Consider the following 25,657-nt stretch of genomic DNA (forward strand, 5'->3'; position numbering starts at 1 on the left):
ATTCTTATGCCATGATGCCTGTGGGAAGGGGAAAGTCTGGAAAAAGTGCTTTGTTCCCTGACCCAAAGGAATGAGTTGACCTATAAAACTTTTTCTTTTGATAGTTTTGATCAATTACTGTTTCATATTTAACATTATTTCTATAAACCAGGAGTTGAAAACTATTCCTAAGGCAAATTTTTATAGTCCCCACCACCTCCTTTTGGCTTACACCTACCCTGCTTCCCTCATTTACATTACCTGCCTCTCCCCTTTGACAACTGAACTTATGACTTTACATGAACCTTTTACATTTCTTAGAGTTATTCTTGCAAAAAGACTTGGTGTGTCCACACAAAGACTTATACACAAATGTTCATAGCAGCTATATTAAAATAGAAAAAAACGGGAAGAAAAACAAATTTTGGTACATCCATACAATGAAATGCTGCTCAGCAATAAAAAAGAGCAAGCTAGGGATACACACAGAAACATGGATGGATTTTTTTTAATGTTTTGCTGAATGAAAGACAGACACAAAACAATATATACTCTATGATTCCATTTACATGAAATTCAAATCTATAGTGGGAAAACAGATCAGTGGTTGCCTGGGCCTGGAAAGTGGGATGGATGGGGGCCATGGACCATGAGGGACACAGGGAGATCTGGGGGGGTGATGAAAATGTGCTTTATCTTGATTGCACTGGTGGTTACACAACTGTGTGCATTTGTCAAAACTCATTAAACTACACATTTAAAATAGATGCACTTAATTGTATGTAAATTATACTACAAAAAGTTGAATTTTTTTAAAGCACCCTTGTGTCTATTTTTTTTTAAATTCTCCTTGCTCCATTACCATGTGTACAATTTGTGACCACTGTGCTGTAAAGATGTTCTAAGGAGACTGGGTCTTCAACTTGCCACTGCCTACAAACAGATCTTTCTGGGAAAGATCAGATGGGTCTGTTTGGAAGTCAGCACTGTTTTTCCATCACCAAGGGGACTGCTGCGGAACACCGCCCCCAAAGTTCATTATCTCAGCATTTAATGTTTTGTTTTTGTTTTTTCAAAATACAGAAAAGTAATTAGAAGACATGATGGGCAATAACCTCTGTGCCAAATTACCTTGTTTTAATTTGATGATGCTTTTGAATTGTTCAAGCTCAAATAATTAATTTAAAAACTGCCAGTCTCATAATAGGATTTTTTTTTTTGGAATGTGCATGCCAAATATTATAAGGAATGTTTTTCTCGGTAAAATCTTAACCCCCTAAGACACACAATGACCACCGGACCACTGATCTGCTTCAAATATTCGAAAGCTAATAAGCCACAAGTTCACAGGGGGAAATTATTGCCTGGCCAGCCTCTAGCAGTCTAGGTTCGACTATTTCTTTAGTGACATTTATAAAACCCCATTCCTTTAATCAGATCATAAGAAGACCGAATCAGGTTTCAGATTCACTCGGGGTTGATAATTGAGCTCATTCTTGAAAGGCCTGAGGAGCACTAAAGCACTGAGGTGAAACCATGGAAATTAGTGATTTGAATAGGAGAATCATGAACTTTGGTAAAGAAAACATTCCCCGTCGGGGCGTTCATGGAACAAGCTTTGCCGAAACCTAATAAGATTAATGAAGGTAAAATTAAGGAAAACACCGTGAATCTTGTTTTCTGTGGGAGAAAAAAAGGGAAAGGGGAAGAAAACCATCAGCCTCATTTACAGCCTGAACTATGTAATGAGGGGCCCAAGTGGAGGGGCCCAGCCCTACGGGCCTTCTTGCTGAGGAAATGCAGCCTCCAATTCTTTGTTGTGCGGCTGCGAGGGTTTGCCTTGGGAATAGCTGGCCTTCCTAAATGACACTGGAGCAGAATTCCACGCCATCTTTTGTAAATGTTTGTTCTGCGCAAGGGCAAGGCGAACTTCCTAAGTGGGTAAGCTGGCTGAAGATCTGAGCAAGCTTAGAGAAGAGAGTCAGGCCTGCCCTTGAACTCCGGGAGCTGAGCACAGCAGCTCACACATGCTCAACCCTGGCTTGGGGCCCGGAAGCAGAGCCCCAGAGCTCCAGAAAGGTCGGGGGCATCCAAAACCAGGCCTCGCGTCTCCTTCTAAGTAGGCATTTTAGTGAGGGCAAGTAGGGGGTGACCCTGTTTAAATCGGGTTTTTGCTGATACAGCCTTATAGGATGGCCTCTCAGCCCCTGAAAGGGTGGCTGAGTTTTAGTCTCATCTATAAAATGGTTGACAACCTCTCGGGTAGTTCATGGAAGATAGATCTGTGAGCCACATAGAACCCATTAAACGTTCGGACTATTCATTTACCATTTATACCTAGCGCCTGCCAGGCTGTGGAGTAGGTACTCAGAAGTGATCGTTGAATATACAGACATGACTTCAAATTTAGCCTATGAGCAAAGCCCTCCGTCTAATTTTAGCTTTTACTTTTCTCCCAGCATCTTCTCTTCCTCTAGAACGTGTTCCCTGAACCTTCAAGTTTACTGTCCCTGCTCTTCAGTTGACTACAGTCTCCTCCTACTGTCCCCTCGTTCATGTCACCTGGGCCACACTGGCCTTCAGGGAGTCTGTAAACCCAGTAGGGCACACCCCACCTCAGGAGCAGCCTTCCCCCAGACATGTGTGGCTGCACTTTGTGATAAAAATCACAAAGTTACATGTCTTTTATGGAGTCAGTGAGAATTGACTGTGGGGTCTCTACTCATTTATTCAGAGCCTTTTCAAGAGTTATCCCTTTGTCCTAAATTCTAGATCTCTATCTTGGTTTCTAGTGTTGAATGCCATGTCATCTACCAGTACCTCTTGAAATCGTGAACTGAACTTTTGTCAGTTCTCATGGTGGGTGTAAGAATGGCTTTTTAAATAAAGCATCTAGTGAGATGCTTTAATATTCCTATCCTTAGTTAATACTTTCATGTTGTCACTGTTTTAAGAACTCATTGCATATATTTGGCTTTTATTACTCCGAACTTCCAAACCTAACAGTGTTTTTCATGTGCTAAGAATGCCCATGCTTCTTTGAAGATAGAGGAAGGGGGCATGGGCCAAATCATGTGGCTATGTGGGCAGACTCTGGAAGCTGGGAACAGCCCTCCGATGACAGCCAGCGAGAAAACGGAGATCCCAGCAAGGTCTCTTCTACCAACAACCTGAATAAGCAAGGACCCTCCAGAAGGGAACCCAGTCCTGCCAAAACCTTGATGTTAGCCCGGTGAGACACACATTAGACTTCTGACATGTACCAACACGTACATGAACTTACGTAGAACTTCAGAACTCTAAGATAATACATTTGCATCATTTGAGCTGCTAAAAAAAATGCTCATGCTCTTATTGATTCTACATTCTCAACAGATAAAGAGGCATTTAAATATTCTGAGGCTGACCACATTCTGTTTTACAGTATGTTGTTATAACTGTTCTATTTTATTATTATTATTAATCTCTTACTCTGCCTAATTCATAAATTAAACTTTATCATAGATACGTATACATAGGAAAAAACATGGTGTATATAGGATTCAGTACTATCTGCCGTTTCTGCCATCCACTGTGCGTGCTGGAATGTATTCCCTGTGGATAAGGAGAGACTACCGTATTATTATTTTTTGAGCCGCAAGCATGTAGTATGTGTGAAGCAATGTGCCAAGCATCATGGAGGACACACAAAAAAATTCTGAACCATGATGCCGGTGTGCCCTATAGCGCAGCCTGAATAAGGATCAGATAAAATCCTGGCTCTTCCTCACAGAAGAAGCCTGGGGGCAGAATCTGCAAACAATGGGCATCACGTCAGTATCTGAGCTGCTGGCTGGAGTCCTGACTCTGATGGAACAGGCTGTCCTGGGGGCAGGCAAACCATGGATCAGGACCTTTTGAATAAGGACTTCCACACTTCCACACTTCCCTCTTTGTTTTGTAGCAGGATGTCAGAAGCATTCCAGTAAACCTCAAGAAATCAGAAGTGCGAAAAAGAAAGATTTTTAGTTACTTCGTGTGCACAGACCTTATCCTAAAATGGATTTGTAAAATTTTACCAATGATCACACATTCAATGGGAAAAAACCCTTATAAGTCTGTTTCACGACACCATGCATGCTGATATCATGCTCAGCGCCTGTGCTAAACAGAGGCTTCACTCATTCATTCATTGGTTTGTTTGTTCTTTCTTTCACAGATTCATTTCTTTAACAAATGTTTACTGAGTATATATACGGTGCTAGGAACTATGGGTGATATAAAGATGAATAAGATACTACCTCTGGCCTTAAAGCACCTGGAGGAAAGAAGAGGATATAAAACATGCGCTTAAAGAAATATAGATATAAAATGTGATAAATCATCCAAAAGAATTAAAGTACCAGGGAACAGAGATCTGGCTAGAGAAAAGGGCTTTGTAGAAGGGTTAGCTGAGGCCTTGGAAACAGGGGTAGGAAAAAGCTGTGTGGGAATGGGAATGGGGTTGAGGATTGGGACTTAACAGAAATCAAGGCCAAGAGGCAGAAAAATACAAGACGTGGATGTGGAAAGTGAATAGTGTCATTTGACAGGAGCAGAATGTGCATCAAAAAGAAGGAAGTGACAGTTTCTCCAAAAACTAAAACTAGAACCCACCGTATGACCCAGCAATTCCACTCTTGGCTATACATCTGCAAAGAAAAAGAAAAAACGGGAACACTAATTCGAAAGGATACATGCAGCCCATCTTCATAGCAGCATTATTTACAGTTGACAAGACATGGCAAACTAAGTGTCCATCGACACACGAATGGATAAAGAAGAAGGGGTATATAAATACAATGGAATACTACTCAGCCATAAAAAAGAATGAAATTTTGCTATTTGCAACAACATGGATGGACTTCGAGGGCATTATGCTAGGTGAAATAAGTCAGACAGAGAAGACAAATACTGTATGATATCACTGATATGTGGAATCTAAAAAATAAAACAAACTAGTGAATATGACAAAAAGGAAGCAGACTCACAGATACAGGGAACAAACTAGGGGTTACCAGCAGGGAGAGGGAAGGGGGAAGAAGCAAGATAGGGACAGGGGATTAAGAGATACAAACTATTATGTATAAAATAATCTACCAGGATATAGTATACAACACAGGGAATAAAGCCAATATTTTATAATAACTATAAATGGAGTATAACCTTTAAAAATTGTGAATCACTATGTGGTATACTTGTTACATATAATATTGTACAGCAACTATATATATCTCAATTTAAAAAAAAAGAAGGGAGTGGAGAATCATGATACCCAACGAGGGAAGTTTGGGTTACATTCACAGGTGAGGTGACCACATAATTTATCATCCAGATCACCAATGTGAGAGTGAAAGGAGTGTAAAAATAATTAAAATTATATACTTTTTTGAAATATTTATTTGTTGATCAAAACATTTTTTATTAGTAAAGTAGTGGTATAGTTGGATATTCATGAGTTTCCACTCTAGTCCTTTTGAGACCCACTCTGCTCCTGTCAAGTGGAACTATTTTTTCATATGCTTGTTGGCCATTCATATGTCTCCTTTAGTGAAATTTCTGTTCAAATCTTTTGTCCATTTTTAATTGGGTTTTTGTCTAATTATTGAGTTGTAAGCACTCATTATATATTTTAGATACAAGTCCCTCGTCAGGTATATGTGTTGTGACTATTGCCTCCTAGTCAGTGGTTTATGATTATGGGTGATGCTAGACGAACAGAAGTTTTCAATTTTAATGAAATCAAATTGATCAAATTTTTCATTTATGATTTGTTCTTTGTGTGTGTGTCCTATCTAAGAAATCTTTACTTTCGCAAAGTCACAGAGTTTCTTCTATATTTTCTTCTAAAAGTTTTACTGCTTAGCTTTGACATTTAAGTTATGATGTTTTCATTATGGGATTATAAATAATTTTTTATGTATGGTTTGAGGTAAGGAATGAGGTTCATTTTTTTCCATAAGAATATCCAGTTGGAACACTTGCATTTGCTGGGGGTAGGGGGACGTGGGATGGGGACTATCTTTCTTTGTTAGAGTACCTCAACACCTTTGGTGATCAACTTTCTTGAAATATGAAAACTCAGTCATTTTTATAAAACTAACAAACCTCCCTCCCTTCCTTCCTGCCTTCCTTCTCATTGCTGCTGTAGTGAATATCGCGAGCTGTGCTGCCCAGACTCCCCCTGCAGGACTGTGGTGAGGTTTCCCCAGCTGCTGGGAACGTTGGCTGTTGACAGCTCACAGTTGATTCCAGCACCAGGAATTGCCCTTGGCTAAAACATGCTGCCTGATCAAATGTCATGTTCTTGCCCCAGGGGCAGTTTCCAACCTATAATTGGTCACTGGTAAGGAGGGTGGGAGATGTAGGTGAAAAATAAAGCCCTGGCCTCATTTCAGGACAACGCTGACAGGGCCGCCCAGCTCCAGGACTCCTGTGGGATCAGCTGAGGCCTCTGCTGCATCCGCATCACAGTTCAGTTTTCCTTCTGCCCAAGCCTGCTTCCCGCACTCCCTCACAGGTGGGCTTCCCAAGAGCATTCCTGAATAAACCTCCATTTCAGAGTCTATTCCTCAGAGACCCAGTCTAAGACAGCTGCTGAGAGGGTTTATTGCAACATTTTAAGAAAACATTACCAAAAAATAAATGCTATTTCCATCATGCAATAAGTGGTAAAACTTCTAAAACCACTTCATGCATTTTTGGTAGGACTGCTCTGCCTGAATTTCCTGCACATGTTTCATGTACACCTAACCTATAACCTCCCCATTTCTTTCTGACCCAGCCCACTGATGGTCTGGCAAGTATACCAAGAGCCCAGGAGGAGCAGCATCGTTGACTGTCTCTCCCACCATCACTGGAGATGGAAGGAAATAGCTGTCACTAGCTGCTCCCTGTCTAAGGATGCTGGTTTTTATAGGCAAGAACTCTGCACGCTGTCCTTGAAAGAAAGGTGTTAATTGCTTTGCACCTTGAAAAGGTCCCGTAAAGAGAGGAGAGTTAGTCTCCACACTGAACCAGTGTTAAAGTGAGAATTCTATTCATTACACATATGTCTCACATCCAGTAGAGACCATGACAAAAGCTGGCTGTTCAAAGTGGAGGTCTGTCCAGCTACATGCAAAAGAGTCAAACTGGACTACTTTCTCACACCATGTACAAAAATAAACTCCAAATGGATTAAAGACTTGCATGTAAGACCTGAAACCATAAACCTCCTAGAAGAAAACAGACAGTACTCTCCTTGACATTGATCTTAGCAATATTTTTTTGGATATGGATCCTCAGGTAAGGGAAAAAAAGGCAAAAAATAAACAAATGAGATTACATCAAGCTAAAAAGCTTTTGCACGTGAAGGAAATGATCAACAAAATGAAAATGCAGCCTACCGAACGGGGAAGATATTTGCGAACGATGTATCCGATTATGGGTTAATATCCAAAATATGCAAAGAACTCATACAACTCACATCAAAAATCCAATTAAAAAATGGGCAGAGGACCGAATAGATATTTTTCCAAAGAAGACATACAGATGGCCAACAGACACAAAGAAAGATGCTCAACATCACTAATCGCCAGGGAAATGCAAATCAAAACTGCAGTGAGGGCTTCCCTGGTGGCGCAGTGGTTGAGGGTCCGCCTGCCGATGGAGGGGACACGAGCTCGTGCCCCGGTCCGGGAAGATCACACATGCCGTGGAGCGGCTGGGCCCGTAAGCCATGGCCGTTGAGCCTGCGTGTCTGGAGCCTGTGCTCCACAACGGGAGAGGCCACAACAGCGAGAGGCCCGTGTACCGCAAAAAAAAAAAAGGCCACACAAACAAACTTTGGTTTATCAACACAGGTTCTGGAAGGATTTGAATTGGTTATTTATAAATCAGAGGCTTCTGGGATTTCCCTGGCAGGGCAGCAGTTAGGACTCGGTGATTTCACTGCTAGGGCCCGGGTTCAATCCCTGGTTGGGGAACTATTATCCCACAAGCCGCCAAAAATAAATAAAAATTAAAAATTAAAGAAAATAAAATCAGAGGCTTTTGTAGCAATTGTAGAAATATGTAACTTGTACTATTGGAGGATTGGGGAATGATGTCATTTCTCAGTTAAATTAAATTTAGAAAGATGTCAATTAAATCTCTTAATATTAGATACAGATTTCCATGTTTGTGTAAGAACTTTATACACTTTTAATCTTTATAGCAAACCCATGGCATTTTGATAACTAAGTTAATACATGCAAAACACTTAGCCCAGTGCCTGATACCTCGTAAAAACTTAATAAATGTAAGTTGCTGATATTAATTTTCTTTTTAAGAGAATTAGAAACAGGAGAAATTTCAGAAGTAGGTAGAGTTTACTGGAAAATTTCAAGCAACTATGTGGACATTTATTTGGTATTTTTTCCCATTCATTATTCATTTACTCAGCAAAACATTTATTGAGTACCTAGTCATTGTGACTATCCTGATTATTTGAGGCTGGTTGTCATGGAATCAATATAACTTAAATTCCATCAACATATGATCAATATAATTCTATTCTTGCACCTAATTTAATTTCTTTAACCAGCTTTACTGAATCAAATAAACCATATAATAAGCATTTATGAAGAAAGTAGCTTTAAAAAGAGTCTGTAGATTAAATGAATTCATTCTTCTGTTCCATTTCCAGATGATAATTACGCTTCAGAAATGCCAGCAGGACACAAGATGCTGTAAAGCCAGAGAAATGTGAACATTAACGGAACAGCCTGGTCAGTTATGATGTCATTAAATAAAACACACACTCACATAATCCGAAGCCAAATAGACCATAAAACAATTTATTTCTTTCCACATAGAAAGACCAAATGCAGCTATCTTAAGAGCGAGGACTCTTTATGTCAATTGGGTTGTATTTTAGACATTTTCCATAAGTGGGGAATGATTATAATCAGAAGCTCCTAGGATTTGATAAAAATATATTTAAAGCATGTGGCAATATAAAATAACTTTAGCAAAAAAAAAGTATCAACAAAGGAGTTTTGAAATTAAAAATTTTTTTGATATACCCCAAATCTTGCTGAACTTAGTGGGTTAAATAAGATAACAGCTAGGTGAAAATGTAACAGATATAATTAACAGTCATCCAATAAGTTTTGCTAAAAACTTTGGGTTTATGTCCCAGCAATTGAGAAAGCAAATTATTCTAATAGCTAAAGCACAAATCCTTTTACAAAATTAAGGGAGCATATAATATAGTTGTTAACCAAAAGAAAATTTTAAATAATTTTTTATGCTAGATAATTATGTTATTTTAAGCGCTCATTTTGGAGGGAGCTCAAAGAATCAAATGACGTTGCCCTAATAAAACTTTGATGTTTGTGATTGAGGTTTTGCAATAAAATTGGAATAGAATTGATGCATTATCGCTATCTCATTTGGGTAATAAGTAATAACCATCCATGGATAATATAAATCAATTTTTATAAAGGCCTGTCTCATTAATCATTTACCTTTGCAGTTAATAATTATTTATTAAAATTTTGTAATATATTTTATAATCTTTTGCTTAATTGTGTACTGCCATGTGCTGTGTAATTGCAATGAAAACTTGATCCAGAAAAAAGAAAATGTAACTTTTAAACGTTTGTGATCATAGGATTTTTTTTAAATTTCAATTTATTTACATATTTCTGTGGCAAAGAGCTATGAGAGAGTGATCAATAAAAGACTTTCAAGATTAAAATAATTTACATGAGGGTGAAATTCTATGGGAGAAGTAGAATGAAAATATAAATTCAAAGGGAAAGAGAAATGATACAGAGAAATGATACAAAATTTCCAACTGTTAAAGAGCGTGTCCATCCACTCTTTAAAAGGGTGATGAAAGGCATCAAATCACTGAAGTATTTAAAGTCCAGTTTTATTTTAAAATGTCAGTGTTTCCAGTAAACCAGAAATTACCTCATTTGCAACTGCCTAAACTTATGATAACACTTTCTGATGGTCAATATAAATTGTGCAAGGGTATGCATGGTTTTTTAAATGAATTTGGTACCTATGAAAGCAAAAGCATTGGAAGATCCCTGCTGTGAGATATAATGTCCATGCTGAATCCAAAAAGATGCATAAGAGATATTCAGAGGAAATGGACTGGGGGCTGGTGGCAACCCCTGTAGGGCATGAGCCAAGGCTGGGAGACTAGAGAGAGAAGATGACATATTTAAGGGAAAAATGTTTTAGGACAGCTGGAGTGGAGCCCCATGAGGGCAGCTGAAGCCATGGGAGCAGTCAGATCACCCAGGTGAAAAATTAGAATAAGCAGAGCAGCAGAATCTAAGGATGGAGCCTAGCAGGTAGAGCAGGTAGAGAGGACCCCCTGAAAACACCAAGAAGGACCCCCTGAAGACACCAAGAAGGTGTCATCCAAGAAGGGGGAAGAGAATGGGGAGAGGGTATCATGAAGACCAATGGTGAGTTTCAAGAAAGGGAATTGACAAAAGTGTCCATTGAATTTAAAGAAAAAAAAGGATTACTGATGAACAGGCTGGTGAAGAATCTCTGGGTGGAAAGCCTCAGAAAGCAGTTTAAGCAAGAAAAGTAGTCATGTAAAAAGTCAGAGGAAGAGTTGAATCAAGGCAGCTGCAGGAACTCGTGCTGGAGCACCTGGTGGCCTCTGTCTCCAGTGAGCTGCCATTCACCAGCTCAGCTCCAATCACTCCCGGTCTCTGTATTTCTATTCAAGTTTCAAAGTTCTGGGAGATTGGCCCAGCTCAGGTCAGGTATCTACTCTTTTTTTTTAAAATGTATTTTATTTCTTTATTTTTGGCCGCGTTGGGTTGCTACGCATGGGCTTTCTCTAGTTGCGGCAAGCAGGGGCTACTCTTCGTTGCGGTGCATGGGCTTCTCACAGCAGTGGCTTCTCTTGTTGCAGAACATGGGCTCTAGGCACGTGGGCTTCAGTAGGTGTGGGATGCAGGCTCAGTAGTTGTGGCGCACAGGCTCAGTTGCTCCGTGGCATGTGGGATCTTCCCGGACCAGGGATTGAACCTGTGACCCCCTGCACTGACAGATGGATTCTTAACCTCTACGCCACCACGGATGTCCCAGATATCTACTCTTAAATGATCAGCCATTGTCGTGGGGTATGATAACCTCGTGCAGAATGGCCAGTGTGGGCCTGTTCCCGCGTATTTGGGCTGAGTTAGAGAAGGGGGCACTACTGTCAGCCAAGAGCCCCCCTCCCCCCACCCCTGAGCTGGGGCTACCACAGACCGCCTTACCGAAGAGAAGTTTTGGGAGCAGAAGTCAGACTGCAGCGCCCAAGGAGTGAATGGGAAGTGAAAAAATGGTGTTTAAGGACTTGGCCATGATGAGACTGAGGGACAGAAGGTGGTAATCAGATAGAGTGATTGGATTAAGAGAGGGTATCAGCTTTACCCACCAATGGAACATTCTATATACAGCCAGTGTTCGCCTCCCATGCACATAAGAATCTGGTCTTAAAATTCACCTGTAATGGTTTCTCAATGTGCCCGAACTATAGAATAGTTGATGTGGGGGGAAAGAACATGGACTTTAGATACAGAAGACATGGGTTGGAGCCCCGGGCTCTGTCCTTGAGTAGATGTATGACTTTAGGCACCTTGCTTAGTTTCTCCAAGTAAAAAGAACTGAGGAATGATCAAATCACAAAATCTATGTAACTATTTTATAAACTGTAAAGAACTAAATAGATAATATGGTGTAATATCCACAACAAACATACAGATTTGAATTGGCTCACATACACCACCAGCAGCATCATTCACTCTTCAGAAAATTCTATGCGCTTGTTAGTCTAATAACATTTTTGTTTTGGAAAGCATAGAGCTTTGGAGGTAAGTAAGGTCTGTAGCAATCATCTAATCAAACTCTCAGATTTTGTCAAAAAGAAGCCGATGCTCAGAGAAGTTTAGTGACTCATCTAAAGTCACACAACTAGTAAGAGACAGGATGAGGACTTGACTTAAGCTTTCCTGACTTCTAATCCCATACTCATTCCACTTTATTATGCTTCTTGTATTTGACTTATATGTTGAAGTATAACATACTCTTTCTGCTGTATCACATGTGATTTTTTTCAAAGTCTTTCCACCATAGTAAAATCTACTTCTTTGGAAAAAGAGAGAAATCTATACTGCACAGTCTCAAATGGGAACAGAAATTTCTGTTAGGTCATAGAGTCCTTGGCTTCCAGTCTTGGGGATAAAGAAATTGCCCTGGTATAACTGAAGGGAATGGCTACTCAGGGCCAAGAGCAGTCTCAGAACATGTAGCCGTCTTGCGAGCACAGGTCTGAATCTTGGCAAGGTCAACACGAGAGCTTAACCTTTTAAGACAGATAAATTGAGTTCTTGGAATGCCCCTGTTTAGTGGGCTCGTAGGGGTCTTTCGGATGAGCCCCTTGCTAAGTGAAGTTCGGTCTGCTTTGCATCAACTTCACACAATCTCAAGATAATCTCAGACTGGGTCTCCATGAAGCCAAAGCCAGCAATAGGAAATTCAGTCTATCAACTCTTTATTTGGCATGGGAGAAATTGCTATATTATCCATTGCAACGTTATTTATCTTAGTGAAGTTTAGAAACTGCCTACACGTCCCCAAATTAGGAAATGTTTAAATGAATTATGACCCATTTCAATGAAGGCATATTGTGTAGTCAAAGAAAATTATGCTTTCTTAGAATCTAAGCATCTTATAGTTAATTTTTAAAAATAATTTACCTTATATTTTTGACAAATGTTGACACCGTATTGACTCAGCCTGGGTGATATCATGTATGAAGCACTTTATAATGTTTCCATTTACCAATCATATTATCTGGCCCATCCTGTAGCCTCTTACCTATGACTACTACAGAAAACTTCTGAGTTCTGTTGGGATTCATGAGGATGGGGGTGTAGTTACATAACTCTAGAAGTGGGGTATTAATCCTTTACATTATACTGAAAGGTATGACAATTCTCTTAAAGTTAAAAGTACTATCTAAATTTAAATGCTATATCTCTGTTAAACACTTTTTTAGTCTTATTATTTAATTAAATATTTTTTCTACTAAGTAAATACTTTTTTAATGTAATACTTTTTCAGTGTCTAATTCCGGCATTGTAACAATGGTACAAATTAAATTCAGACAGGCTAAAATCAAAAAGACTGTAATAACAAGTTTTAGAAAGTATGTGGCGATACTGGAGCTCTCATACACTGCTTGTAGGAACGCAAAAATGGTGCAACCATTTTGGAAAACGGTTTGGCAGTTCCACAAAATGTTAAGCATAGGGTTACCATATGACCCAGAAATTCCATTCCTGGAATATCCTAAGAGAAATTATAACACATGTCCATACAAAACTTTGCACACAAATGTTAACGGCAGCATTATTCACCATAGCCAAAAAATTTCTGTCAACTGACGAATGAAGAGACAAAATGTAGTATATCCATAAAATGGAATATTATTTGACCATGAAAAGGAATGAAATACGAATACATGCTACGACATGAATGAACCTTGAAGACGTTATGCTGAGTGAAAGAAGCCAGTCACAAACTGCTACATATTATATGATTCCATTTATATGAAACATCCAGAATAGTCACATTTATAGAAACAAAAAGTAGAATAGTGGTCACCTAGGGCTGGGGGTGTTTGGGAGAAAATAGGGATTGACTGCCAGTGAGTACAGTTTCCTTTTGCAAAACGGATTGTAAAACTGTTGTAAAACTGATTGCAATGAGGGTTACACAACTCTGTGAATATACTAAAAACCACGGAATTGCACATCTTAAATGGGTGAATTGTATGGCATGGGAATTATATCTCTACGAAGCTGCTAGAAAAATAAACTTAGATACTAAAGGGCTGTTCTCTGATTAAATGCAAGGTCACACACGTTGGGAAAAGGAACATTTGTTTCTTCTCTGAAATTGAAAGATTTGAAGTCCCTAAAGTCAAGATTTCAAATGAATGAGAAAAGGCGTATGTGAAATCAACAACAAATGGGGAAAATATCCAATCTAAAACTTAGATCAGAAATGCAATGCACCTAGCTTCATTTTTAAAACACCATCAAATGGTAGAATACAAACTAAAGCATTCTGTTTTATACATCTCTCATAACAATAATCTAAAGTGTCACAAAAGTCAGTGGAAAATGATAATTTGCATGGTATGTGGTGATACCAGCTCTGTGATTTCCTTAACCAATTGATCCTAGTTTTGCCTATCATAAGCAGAGGCAATTTTGATATATCTCTTGCTTTTGCCGGAGGGAGGAAGCCATTCCCACATCATAATCACATCCTTATAGAAACTGAAAATGTGTGTTCAAGCCATGGTGGTCCTGCAAAAGTGTAAACTCATAAAGGGGTTCTTGATTCATTGTCCTCATTCATTTTGTTCACTGGAATAACCAGAGTTTTGCCAGGTTATACAATGACTGATAGCTTTTTCATAAAAGGGTATTTTACAAAATATTGAAATGTAGCTTATTTCTACCTGATAAATGCCTGGACCTGTAAACTTTGAACCCTCATTGGCCTTTGTTGCTTGTGACCTTGCTAAAATGATTAATGTTCTCTTAACAACTGCAGGCTGCAGAAGGCAGCATGTACTTACTGTGCGCAGATTCTTTATTCGAGGCAAAATGAGGCCGTTCAAATATAAAACTGCTAATAATATTCACTCTAGTCCCCAGGGAGTTGTATCATTTTTTTTTTCTTTTCTTTTTTTTAAATTTCAGGTACCCTACGAGAGGGCAAGTATGTATTTTTGAGATACATATTTTTTATGTTAAAACATTACAAAGGACCCTCAGATTTTAATTTCAAAAAAGTGTATGTTAACACAATCTACTCATCATCTCTAAATGAAAAATAAATGAATGGACATTAGGATTATTTTATCACACATTTAAAGTTATTATTGTTTTATGAGTGTTTAGTAGCATTTTGTACCAGTTTGCTGTTATCATCAGAGTTGGTGAGTTATATCATTACTGAGCTATGTGAAGTCTCAAACCCGCCAACTCTATCCACTGTTAATATCCATCACTTAAATATTAAAGATCTGCATTTGCCAGAAGTCAGCAGAATTGCTTTCAGGGACTAGGTGAAAAATGGACTGGCTCTTTCTTAATTAACATCACTCTGGAAATGGTGAAGATGTAACAAATTTTTCTCACTGGCTTTACACCAGAGTTGAAAACAAAACATAACAAAACAAAAAGTTCTGCTGGCCTACAAAATGTTTTATGAGCCCAGTGTTCCCTGAAAAGGTTCATGGGAAATAAATAAAATTAGAAGTCTTTAGCAACTTGCTCAATGTACATCATTACTTCCAGTGGATAAAAGGATATTTGCAACTCTGAAAATGAATGTCTTGGACAAAATACATTTTCTTACGACTATAGCAAGGAAGATCCTCCTTGTTTGGGGATAGGAGGAAGCAGGGGATGGAGGGTGACCCAAAAGTATTAGGGAGAGCAACTTTGTTTTAAAGAGCTCATCTACAATGAAATCAATGGATTATTACATCAGCGCTACAAACAAGGCATTTCCTACCTCATTCAGGATCCACATCACCATAGGCAGGGTTTCTGTTTAGCAATTTACATAAAATATTACTAGAAGTAAGTTTTTTTTTTCCTTAATGGCTCCAAGGTTAAAGTTGAAAATACCAACTTGAGGTTGTGCAGAGATGTGGCCATATTGAATGTCATTCCACGTATTCCAGTAAATCATTTCATTATCCATAATAATAATCTTCACTGGCTTTACAAATAATTGCTTTGCTAAACTTAAAGGAAGTCTGATTTTAATTTGCTATCTACATCTACATTCTCATATTCTTTTTATAGATTTTTTAACAAGTTATCAGTAGGATCTTCCTTCACTCAAACATAAGTGAAAGTTTTATCTATCTTGAGATATCACTAAAATAATTTATTGCTGGGGAAACAAAACCTTTTGTCTCAAAATATATTTCTTCCCGACAGCTGTGGTATTTCAGGGAAAGCACCAAAGCTATGATGATCTGGACTGCAATCAACCGTTCTTAATAGGAAATTTTACAGACTTTTAATAAGATATCTTCAAATAATTTATGGGGAGAGGTTTTGAAGTGAAGAGGCATTGTTTGGCAATATGTTCTTCCTCTAATCTCAGGAAATTTAAATAAAAGAGCACTCATTTCCTCTGAACTCAGCAGTTCTCCTTTTTTTTAAAAAAAGAGAAAGATTAAGAAAAACACCTGCTACAACAGTCCCAAAACATGGTTTACCTGCTTCAAACAAAATTGTGCTAAAACAAACAAACAAACAAATACTTCAGTACTACTAAAGACTTCTCTTGTAGACTTCCTGGTTAGGAATTTCCACAAACAAATCCAGAGAGCCAGGATTGTTTGAAAATCATCAGAGAATTGTCCCCTGTTTACTAAATGTGTAGAATCACGCCCAGGTCACTTTGCTCCCTTGGACCAGTGGTTCCCAATCTGTCCTCTATCTTGACCCCCACCTCCAGCTGTTTGTTGGTTTTGATGTTATCTTGATGTTACTCTGAATTCTTCCCATTACAGTTTCTACATTCATCTTCTTTGCTTTCCCACCATTTTGTTGTGGGTTTTGTCTGGCTGATTGGTTTTGGTTTATAATGTTGCTTTCCTACTTGACAATGGAACTTTAAACTCTCTTTACCTGTCATCATAATGATAATTTCACCATCTCAGGATATACTGACATTCGTTCTATTTGGTTCCTACCTAGGGTAGGAGATGGACTACATCCAAGCCTCTCATGCTTTAATGTAGATACATGTAAATCACTTGGGTGTCCTGTTTAAAATGTAACTTTGACTTAGTGGTCCTCCTGTGATGCTAGAAATTCTGCATCTCTAACAAGCCCTCAGGTGATACCAATGCTACTGACCCTTGGAACACACTGAGTAGCAACGACTAGATGATATCAAAGGTCTCTTCCAAGTTTAAATGCCATATCCTAGGAGTTTCAGTGAGGTTCCTGTGGGGTCACTGAAGACTCTATGAAATGACCCAAAATTCTTATCAGAAAATTAAAAAAATTTTTGACAGCCACATATATTGCCCTTCTTCAAGAAATGCAACCAGGAGAATAAAAATAAACCAAACATTAGCTGATTAGAAGCAACCATGATGTTGAACATAATCTTTGTCTTGGGTCAAGAGAAAATTATTTTATTCATTTTCACACTAGCTCTTTCTGTCCTTCTCTTTTTTCTTCCAATAACCTTGACCCCTCTCCTCCACACACATTCAGTTGGATAGCTCCTGTACTTACATAAATTTTGCTTTCATTCATCAACCGTCATCCAGAAACTCACAGCTGTACTGTTAAAAGAAAAGAAAAGAGATACTCAGCTATGCCTCTGATAAGATGTACACAAATTTACTCAAAGCCTAGTTGTGTTCTCAAGGAAGGATGGGAGGAAATGTGGATTCATCATGTATGTTCCCAAGATATCCTGAAGCTTTAGCCACTAATCCAGGAGAATTCTTTCTCCAATACCAACTCATTCCTGTATCATTCAGACTGTATATAAGGCTAGAGATGGATAATTCTTAAACCTTCAGCCAAGATATAAATTGAAATTTTCTCCAAGCTTAAAAAAGAATTGTCTAGCTTAGAATCTATTGCTGTGGGCTGGGTTTCATGGATTTTTCCTTCTTTTCTCTTATGAGTAAGAGATATAGTAATTTAGAAACATGGAAAACTGATAACCCAGTTTTCTTTTTCTGTTTTCTGTATTTTTCAGGAGTACAGATCAAGAGTGATGACCTCAGTTTTCCACTTCACTTTGTAGATGAATATCCAATTTAATGAAAGCAAAGATTTCAAGAACATTTATGCCATATTGGACAAATATAAGTGGAAAGAATTTTTAAATCCTTCAAGAAATTAACTTTTTGTAAAATTTCCAAATGCATTTGCATACTATAAGCCTTAGAGCATATTGTTTGAACTATTCAGAGACCAAAACAACCAAGGTCAGATTTAAATTCAAAGGCCTTCAACAAGCACAAAGTAAACAGAAACAAAACGATGGAGAATGGAGCAGGGCAAGGGAGGGAAGAGCAAGCTAGAACTGAAAGAGCTGTCTCTTTCTGGGAAGGCTGCTCTTTGGAGAACATTTAGAGCTGTGAGGGAGGGAGGGAATATCAGTTTAGCCAGTAGAATCAATCCAAGGGATCAACAGTGTAGCTGATGACGCAGACATTATTGCTGTGTAACAAGCTATCCTGAAACCTAGTGGCTTAGAACAACAGCTCTTCTTATTGTGTCTCATAATTTTGTGGGTCAGGATTTCGAGAAGGGCTTGGCTGTTCCATGTGGTGTCAACAGAATTCTCTTGGGGGTATTCAGCTGGTGGATAGGCTCATCTGTAGGATCCAAGACGGCTTTGCTTATATGTCCGGTGATTTGACAGGGATGGCTGCAAGGCGAGGCTCAGCTGGGACTGTCAACCAGAATGACTTCATGAGGTTTCTCCAGCATGGGAGCTTGAGGGGTCAGACTTCTTACAAGAGCCAGTGTCTCGGTGAACAAGGCAGAATCTGCATGGCCTTTTGTGACCCAGTTTTGGAGGTCACACAACATCACTTCTCTGTACTCTTTTGGTCAGAGTAGTCATAAGCCTACACATACTCAAAGGAAGGGACATAGACCACATGTCTTGAAGGGAGAAGTGTCAAAGAATTTGGGGCCATCTTCAAAAACTGCTACACCCTCAAATCCATGAAATACTTCTAGAAATGGCAGAGATCAGTATTTAACTACTGGCTACCATAGGGAATGCAAACTCAAACAAATGTTATCTTTTTTTCTCGGTGTGTGTATGGAAGGATGTATATGAAGTAAAAGCTGTATCTCCTTATTCACAGTATATTCAGAAGTACAGAATCAATTGTCTAAAATTTTATATTTGGCAATAATTCAGTTACTTATTTTTAGATTACTCACTACTGGTATTGTATTCTAGTGCCACCTGCTTTGTAAGGCACGCAAATGTTGTCTCCCCTGTCAACTACATGACAATAGATTGTAGCTCTCACTAATAACGATATACTGTTAGCATATTGTGAGGTTTTTTCATGTTAGGATTTTACTCAATTCCCCTGAAAAACAGAAAATGAGTGGTTTACAAAGTCCTTTGATATCTATGAATTAATTTTTTTTTTTTTTTTTTTTTTTTGCGGTACACGGGCCTCTCACTGCTGTGGCCTCTCCCGTCGCGGAGCACAGGCTCCGGACGCACAGGCTCAGCAGCCATGGCTCATGGGCGCAACTGCTCTGTGGCATGTGGGATCTTCCCGGACCAGGGCACGAACCCGTGTCCCCTGCATCGGCAGGTGGATTCTCAACCACTGCGCCACCAGGGAAGCCCCTATGAATTAAATATTACATGGCACAAATCATCATTGTTAGTAACAGTAGTCATTGTTTGTTTAGTGGCTTTGGGCCAGATGTTGTTTTAGATCCTTTATTTACAATTTCCAAACTCCTGTCCACGGGTTTGTAAGTAGCTTATTAAAGTTTTATTATTATTAACCAGTAAAATAACTCAAAATCCAGGGAAGATTTTTTTGAAAGGGAATGATGTAAAATAATATATAAAACTTTGTACACCACTCATTATCTGACACTTTTAACTGTTCACTGTCCAAATTGTTCTTCTCTGCTCCAGGAGCAGCTGAGATTTGCATGCAGTTAAAAAAAAATTTGGCAAGAATCAAAAAAATCGAGAGCAGGCCACAGCTGGTTCATCAGAGAAAGTGGTATCCTCACATGTCTGAAGGGTCCATCTTAAGTACCTGATTCTCATGGGTGATATATCCTTGAACAACCTCTTCTACCCTTTTATTTGTAGGTCAATTAAATATAAAAACACTTGGGGAGTGACTGCTAATGGGGATGGGGTTTCTTTTGGGGTTGATGAAAGTGTTCTGGAATTATGTATGGATAATGATCGCACAACCCTTTGGAAAAACTCCCCACTGAACTGCACGTTTTAAAAGGATGAGTTTTATGGTATGTGCATTATAGCTCAACAAAAATATAAATATACTGTTAATAATACATGATCCTTACAGAAAAAATTGAGAAAGGATTAATGATCAAAAACTTTAAAAATACTTTAACAGGTGAAGTTATTACATACAAGATATCATAGAGCACGATCTAATTTATATTTTCTACTATTGTGTTGACAGTACCAGCCACAGTGAGGTATTAAATTCTGCACTTGGGCAAATGAACAGTGAGTTAATCTTTGCCACTTGTCCCCACTTACTATCACCACACCAGCCACACTCCCTAAATCGCTCATTAAAATGTCATGGAAAGAATGTGACCCAACCCCTTCAGCCCCGGCTCTAACAAGACTATCACTGCTACCAAATCAATATGTAAACTCACACACTCCATTTGATCAACTATCCAAAGTAATGTTTACTTTGAAATTCATTTGAAGCCCCAGCACCAAAAAAAAACCCACCAAACCGAAAATTGCTGCTTATGGTTATTACAGTTTTCTTCTTTTTTTTGTCTTTTCTCCACTTTAATGGTTTTATCCATTATTAAGGCTCACATTATGTTAAAAAATAGAGATTTTTATTTGACTACTGAAAGAAAGGCCCCTAAAATGCCTGCCAATAACTAGAATTTACAGAGTATGACAGTGGTGCTAAAGTACTGAGATAATACACACAAAATATCCAAGCATATACTGGTAAAGGAAAGTTCTTGAATTAAGTCACTAAATCCCAGGGTTGTAGCTATCATTCAATAGCTCCCCACCCTATTCTTCCACAACAAATAAAGGGTCTCAGATTTTTGCCACTGGACATCAATATATGGTGGTTTTGCCTCTGGAAATAGCTGGGCCATGGGGCTGCTAAGCTCACTGAGAGAGTAGATCGAAGTCATATAGCCGAGCGGCAAAGAGAATGTCAGCAAGCTCCTCGTTCTGAGCTGGGGGTAAAGATGCTGACGTAGTGAAGTCACCTGGAGCGCAGCTCTCCTTGGCAGCGCTCCCTCTCCTGGCCTTCCCAGGCCCCTGCTGGCCCCGAGTGCCCCCGCGATGCCTGAGGCCCTCTGATGCGTCTCTCCACTCTAGCCGTCACCTCTGACCATGGCCTCTGCTCCCAAATTAGTCCTCCCATAGCTCTCCATCAAAGCTCCTATTTCCTCCCTGATCTCATCCCATAAATGTTAGAAAAGTGATACGGAATATTTACAAGATGATGCTTTGAAAATGGCACGGCTCTACAGAAATGGCCTTTGTTAGTGAAACTAATATGTTATTACTCAGCGTGGTTTCTTTACATATGAAAAGAGGTTGTTTGTGGTGATACCTTGGCCCTAGGAAGGAATTTGTAATGGTAGAATGGTAAATGGGAAGAATGTTTTGGGAGATAGAAGTTTCCCATCCGTTCATCCAACCATCATTCCAACACATCACATCATAAGGCTGCTATCTACTCTGTGCTGTTGTTAAACATAAAAGGGTTCTGAATTTCATTAATTTATAGTTTGAGGCTGAACTGTGCATCTTTAATGCTAAATCGATTATTATTATATGTATACTATCCATATGGCTGAGAAAATGTGGATCACTTCAGTGAGTCTCTGACTATGTTTATTCAATGCTTATCATTACCCTGGAGTGTTCCTTGTCCCAGGGGTCCCTTCTACTCTGGCCCTTTAAGTTGCCTAACTCACCACACGCCCTAGCTCTTCCTGAAAGGAAGGCACAAACAGCAGAAGCCTCCACGCCTTATTTCAGTATATGCTACTCCCCCTTCTGTTTGAAGACCCATCATGTTCCCCTTCTAGCTTTTCGAACTTTGGATTTTCACAAGATTCTAAACTCTGCTGTCTCTCCTGGTTCTGGTCTCCCCCGTAGTTTCAAATGAGAAATTCCACCTGCACAGAATCTAACAGGGACCAACCAGTCCAATCTTCCCAGCAAAAAGGTGGTAGAATTCACATAGGAAGAATCTTACCTTCAACACTAGTAATTGTCATATAATAATTTGTTATGTAATGGCTTACTTAGATTCGATTTTCCTGGGACAACCTGAGAAATGATTCTTTTATTCTGTTAAGACTGTTAACCCCATTTAATCAACCTCATACGATGCCAGAAACATGACATATTCTTGCATATCTTCAATAGAATGTGTATGTAAAATATACCATGGTATGGTATTTTATGCCTCACACTTAACTTCAGGAGGCTGTCGACTGAAAAAAAATGTGCAACGTGAGAGTTGTGAGTTCAGTTTTATCTGGGGCAAAATGAGGACTATAGCCTGGGAGGCAGCATTTCGGATAGCTCTGAGAAACTGCTCCAAAGAGGTTACAGGGAAAGGTTAATATATATGTGATTTTGGTGAAGGGGGAGTACATGAAATCAAGCACATATTTTTTGCAGAAGGTTTCTGCTAGTCATGGGGAGCAGACTTCACCATGAAGGATTTTAGTGCTTTTCTAAATATGAGGAGATGAAAGAATTGGGCTCATAAAATCTTCTCCTGAAAGTCTCTAACTATCTGAAGACTTGTTCTGCCAGTTTTTCCCAGATCACAGAGTGCCTCTTTCTCAATCTCCACCCTGAACTCCTTTCAGGGGGTGTTGAAAGTCAGCAGCTACAGGAGCTCATAATTTAACCCTTGTAGAGGTAGATGGTAAGTGCCAATTTGTAGTTGGCAAGGCATATTGTTTGTCATGTGCCATCAAAGGCCGCTGTGCATACAGCAGTGGAAATAAATAATACCCAAGATTTTTTTTTACAAAAGAATATACCTCCTGATACTTCATAAATCAAGATAAAGTCATCCAATTTATACTTGGCCCAGATTCTTTACACAGGCAACATTTTTAAAGGAAAAGGAAGGACAATGCTACTGGCAATGTACTATGTGTGTTTGGTTGGTGTGACTGCGTTAAGGGCATATATATGAGGGCTGGATCCATGGATTTACAAATGCAAACAAGATGGTTTGAATTTACCTATCACAGAGCAGACATGCTCAGAAGAAGCATGATCCACATAATTTCTGTTTCCTAGTGGTAAACATGGTAGATTAGCACTCAGCATCCATCCAGCCTTCTTCTAGTAGTGTTCTTATATGGCAGGCTGGAAAATTGAAGTGAAGGATGCTTCCTAGAGTCACTTGAAGCTAGGTATATTATTTCCTAGGGTTGCCGTTAACATATTACTACAAATTGGATGGCTTAAAACAACAGAAGTATATTTTCTGGAAGCCAGAATTCCAAAATCGAGGTTTTGGCAGGGCTGTGCTCTCTCTGGAGGCTCTGGGACAGAATCCCTCTTCCAGCTTTTGATGGCTCCAGGCATCCCTTGGTTTGTGGCTGCATCACTCCACTTTTGTCTCTACCTTTATCTTCACATGGCCTTCTCTTCTTTCTGTGTCTTCTCCCGTCTCTTACAAGGATATTTGTCATTGGATTTAGTGCCCACCCAGATAGTCCAGGATGATCTTATCCCAAGACATAATTATTTCTGCAATGACCTTTTTACCAACTAATGTAAATATCCTCAGGTTCTGGGTAGACATATTTTTTGGGGAGCCACCATTCAGCCTGCTACACTAGGTTTCTGGATGCGAACTTGGTTCTGTCCATTGGATGCACTGCTTGAGAGGTGGAAGGCAGAAGTGAGGAGGGGGCTAGTTTTCTACTACCTTGGCTGAAGCTGTTGGCAATCACAGTTATTAAGATCTTGGGATTTTCTGCAGCAAGTTAGCAAGGACAGCTTTTAAATTTGTAAAGAGCAAGGGCAGTTGCAGGACTTCCTGATCTCTAGAAGGCAGCTCCAAACCTGTCTTATTGAAGCCAAAAGAGTCCTCCTGATTCCCACCTTCCCAAATGTGGCAAAGGTAGCAGCTCTCCTGGCAGGTCAGTTCTTTGGTGGTGTTTTTGGAGTAATTCTGGAGATCCAACCTAGAATCCTAATTAAATCACTTTCTGCTTAAATAGCAAGTTAGTCAACTAAACCCTACCAATACCTTATGGCAACTAAAAAGAAAATTTTAGTATTTAAAATAGTATAGTTTTAGATTGAGCTCCATACTGTTTCTTATGTCTGACTCATGGTGACTAGACCAAAAATCATTTGAACAGTGAAGCACAGGGCAATTTTTTTAGGGTAGTGAAACTATTCTGTATGATACAGTAATGGTGGATAATTGATGCTATACATTTGCCAAAACCCGTAGAATTTCACAGCACAAAAGGTGAACCGTGATGTATGATGATTTTTAAAAACTCATTTAGGAGGCTGGGGGATCCTCCTGAAGAATGTGGCAAAATAGTCAGCTCTATTACAATTGTATGAAACAACCTGTCTGGAGGTGCAACTTTGGAAATAAGTAGTCTGTGAGATTAAAGGCCAAAAGAACTTTTTTTTTTTTTTAAGTATCATTTAAGATTTCCTTTTTAAGTGATTATTTTCCTTCTTCATTCTTACCTGGGACATTATCTATAGAAGATATAAGGGAACCCCAGCCTTTTCTTACAAATAACCAACATGTTCTTGAAAATGCAAAATTTGTTCTTAAGCTAATGTGAAAGATGTGAAATGGTGACCCAATGCTCAATTCAGCTTACAGACACAATTTGCTTAGTCTGCGCTGTGTTTTAAGAACAGGGCAAGTAGTTGATTATATTTCAAAATCAGGGGATTGCATATAGAAATTTGGATTCCCAGATTTTTGGAAAAATCAAAAGGTCCAGCAAGACTGAGCCCATACTTGCACCTGACAATGGCATGGCAACAACGGACTGCAGCTAAGAAGATGCTGACCTCTTTAGACAAGACCTGTTATCCAATTTCCCATGGTCTTCACTACTTACCTAACTTACCTTGTAGCTTAAGATGCCCCACAGATATCTGAGCTAATATGCCCCATAGACATGTGAGTTTGCATCCCCTGAGATAACGGGAAGATTCAGGGCATCCTATGAAAGATTGTGAAGAGGAGGCAGCTTGTCCTTTCAGCCTACATCTCCCCTTTCAACACCCTTTCCCCACCTTTCAACTTCACTTTACCCCTATTTCCCAAGGCTTCCTAACATCCTCCCTGTTTTCCCAGCGAAAAGTAATCTGACAATGTGTGACTTAACATAGCGTCCTTTGCGTTTGCAGAGAAGAGAGTCTAGAAAAGGCTTTTTCACTGAAAGCAGTGGATTTTTAATGACAACATTCTAGGCACCATGAGGCATATTCTAGACCACAAGCCTTTACATCACTAGTCTTCCTATTCATGAGACAGGTCTTGGGCACATCCTCTATGTTAAAGCTTGCGAGGTGTGTCCATTAGAATCGAGATTCTTTTTTTCTTAACATGGGCATAGTAATAGTGAAACATACTAGCTAGTGAGCCTTTAGTGTTGAAAACTACTCATTAAATATATTGGTTCTTTGATGTCCAACTCATAGCAAACTCTCACGGTTATTTTGCCAAAGGAAGTCAAAATTATCAAGTTGTGTTTTTTAATGGGGATTGATACACTTTTATGAAAGGGACTTTGCAGAATTTTAAAGCAACATTCATTTCCCTTCTTCCTAAGTACAGTAACCT

General features: G+C 39.1%; 1 long non-coding RNA gene across 1 annotated transcript in view; it reads right to left on the reverse strand.

Annotated features, from left to right (window-relative positions):
• Positions 1 to 25,657, reverse strand: part of LOC308620672 — a 60,400-nt gene that overhangs the window by 12,418 nt on the left and 22,325 nt on the right. The window contains exon 2 of the long non-coding RNA XR_014016353.1: positions 17,331 to 17,380. This is a non-coding gene — a long non-coding RNA (uncharacterized lncRNA). The remainder of the gene's footprint in view (positions 1 to 17,330; positions 17,381 to 25,657) is intronic.

The sequence above is a fragment of the Mesoplodon bidens genome (genome assembly GCF_964165515.1).
Source record: "Mesoplodon bidens genome assembly, chromosome: 7".
In the NCBI taxonomy this organism is placed as follows: Eukaryota; Metazoa; Chordata; class Mammalia; order Artiodactyla; family Ziphiidae; genus Mesoplodon; species Mesoplodon bidens.